We start from the raw sequence: 3184 nt of genomic DNA, 5'->3' as shown, positions 1-3184 counted from the left end.
ACTGAAAGCATTCTTATTGCAAAGGTACAGAATAACTGGGAAGCTTAACAGACCAGAAACATCAGGAAACCATAAATCAGAAGGTTTTTCTATAGTCAGTCCAGCTAGAACTTGTTTGACATTTGAATACACAAAGTTAGCAAGTTACCTCATGTTATATTTGAGTGCAATAGCATACAAGCAGCAAGCATTTTGAAATCTGATCCTAAAAATGAACTTCAAACATATTTAGAACTTACATAGGAATTTGCAACATAAATACTCGGGTTGTTCTGAATAAAATGGGAATAGAAGTGTGTGTGGGCATGAGGAAACATGAGTTCGTCGCTCACACAAACTCCAGTCTGAATGAAACACCTTAAGACCAATGTGGCATTAAGAAGCAGGCTTTCTTTATTACAGCACTGGCTGCGGGGGTTCGTTTCACCTAAAGTGTGTACCTTAAGATCTTCAGCTTAAAAACATTACTTGTGTTACATATGTAAAGGTTTTTCCAGGCAGTACATACATATTCAGTACTTTCCCCAAAATCACTAACATAGGGTTTTGCCTCTTGCACATGCTCAGTCTTTTTCTGGTGGTGATGCTGAGGCCCCTGATGGTTATTTTGGTGTGTCCTTCAATTGAACTCTTTGCTCTTTTTAAAATTCAATTCTTTTTGTGTGGTGCTTTGCTGAAAACAGCACTGAACACCAGTTCCCATCTTATGAGCCCCATGGCTTCTGCAAACAATCTATCTGCTGCCACCTGAAAACTTGTCACAAAACAATGGCATCCTTTGCAACTTACAAGGTACATCTATTTTCTTGACCATCTAGCTCCCATATCTCAAGGATACATCTGGATGACTATATGTTGAAGTAATGTAATTGCACATACAAAACAATTATGTAAGGCAAACACTATTGAAGCTGTATGTTTCCATTTGTTTGATTACAGGTATTGGAATAACAACTGAAATGATGGCATGTATTCTTACTTAAAGTCATCGGTGCACTTGGATCCCAGTACAACCCTTGCATGACTTTATTCAGTAACCAGAGAACAAGAGAATAAAGAGAATAAAGTTGTAAGACAAGATGAGGGAATATAAATGAACTGGTAAGGAGCCAGAAGAGAATTAGATAGGGAAAGTCAAAGGATACCCTGAGACTCAGATGGACTCAGATGGAGTACAAGATGGCAAGGCAAGAGATCACAATAGCTATTGACTCCAGAAGGCTGAATAAGACTTCTTGTCTAAGGGCAGTTTGCTTTTGCTGATCTTGGGTCATGTAGAGACAATTCATCTTCTCCTGTGTGTCATCCTGGCTAACCTGCTCAGACACATTCTGATATTTTAGAGGGTGAAAACACGAGGAAGCAAAGTCAGCTAATTACAAAGTTTAATAAGTCTTGTAGTGAGCTTTGTTTCACTAGCTGCCTCCATACCCAGCAGACAATCTGGAGTGGCAGAGTAAAAGAAAATCTTTCCACTATTACCTCTTCGTTGTAAAATGAAATGGCTCGGATCCCTATACTGGAAAACAAAAATAGTATAAGCTATACATAGCAACTGCCGATTTAGATTTAAAAATGAAACAAAAACAAGCAAACAAACAAAAAGACCAACAGTCTCTATACAGTGGTTGGATCCGTTGCAGATGTTTCTAATGAAAGCACTACAGCTAATAGCAGGGTTAACAGAGCGGTGGGTGCTGGTGACATAGAGACAAACCGCAATTGTTATCTTGATTGCTATCAAGATTACGTAACACCAAAAGGCAGAGCGGGAAAACAAAGGACTTACTGAAAGCAGGAAGTGAGAATATTTAGAAAAGCAGAACTGAAGCCACCAAATGCTTGGAGAGAGCCACAAAGAAGCAAATGGACGGTCATAAAGGGAAAGCTGGATGAAAAGGGAAAAGATTACAGTCACTATCAAATCTAGACATACTTGAAATGTTATAAGCCTATTTGAAAATTGGTTGTCCCCACTCAAGGGGTATCTGAAAAGATAAATCTGCACTCTGTAGCTTGTATCCCTTGTCTTCCTTGTCATACAGGTCATCTTGGCCACACCACACACTCACTTGGTGATATGACTGGGACTCCTACTGTTGTGAGTTTTACCGTATAAAAGAATGAGTGTGAGTGAAGCACTTTTTGTTTCCCTTTCTCCTGCTACGTTAGCAGTGACATCGCTCAGCTAGCTAATGCTAAGCAAAATATATTTGGTCTGATGTTAAACATACTTAACTGAACAATACTTGCTTTCACAAAACTGGCTGATGCTAAGCAAAACACACTGAGTCTGATGATAAGCGAAACACTCTTTATCAACTCATGAAGCCCAGTATATCACTGTTATCTAAGTCAGTGTGGGGGACCTCTCCAATATATCACTCTGAAACAACCAATCTGGAAAAAAAACAAGAGGAGGGCAATTTGTGGTCATGACTGCTTATTTCATCTCTAAGGGTCTTGAGATCTGAAGAAGTAAGGAAAGTAGTAACTCCTGTGGAATAACAGCAAAAAGCCTTTTCTGAGTTACCAAATAGCAGGCAGCAAAAAATGCATTTGTTTTAGTGGATACTTTTTCTGAATGACATGATGCTTTCCCTTGTCACACCAATATGGCTAGGAAAGTAGTCAAAGTGGTACATTCCCAGATTTGGAATTCCCAAAGGGCTATCTTCAGATAACGGACCCCATTTTAACTTGGAAATGGTTCAAGGGCTTTCTAAATTCCTACAGTTTACATGGGACTTACATAACTCTTGGAGGCCATGATCAAGTAGGAAGGGCAAAAGCTTTCAAAATGGTGTCGGGAAACCCGCTTGAGGTGGGTGGAGGTTTTACCTCTTGCATTACCGAGAGTCCAGATGACACCACAGGTAGGGGAAGAAGTAAGGTCTTTTGCTAAGGAAAATTGTACCCGAGAAAACTCTCCAAACAGAATTATAGTTTAGAAAGCCAACACTGTTCTATTGCAGTCTAGGTGCGTGAGGGATTTATCCTTCTAATACGCACATCAAGGGACAACAGCACACTTATACGCATTTGCATGAGGTAGATTGCGTTTTTGTAGTGGAAGCTTCCAGCATTTTCTGTACCAAGGTGTAGGCCCCCACTGAACTTAGAACCTTCTTGCAAAATAGTTATCTTTTCCACAAAAAGTAGTTATGTTTTCCACAAAAAACTG

This window comes from Lagopus leucura, unplaced genomic scaffold (assembly GCF_019238085.1).
Source record: "Lagopus leucura isolate 7727_CA_CO unplaced genomic scaffold, USGS_WTPT01 Super-Scaffold_100159, whole genome shotgun sequence".
Taxonomy (NCBI): domain Eukaryota; kingdom Metazoa; phylum Chordata; class Aves; order Galliformes; family Phasianidae; genus Lagopus; species Lagopus leucura.
This window is presented reverse-complemented; position numbering follows the sequence as displayed.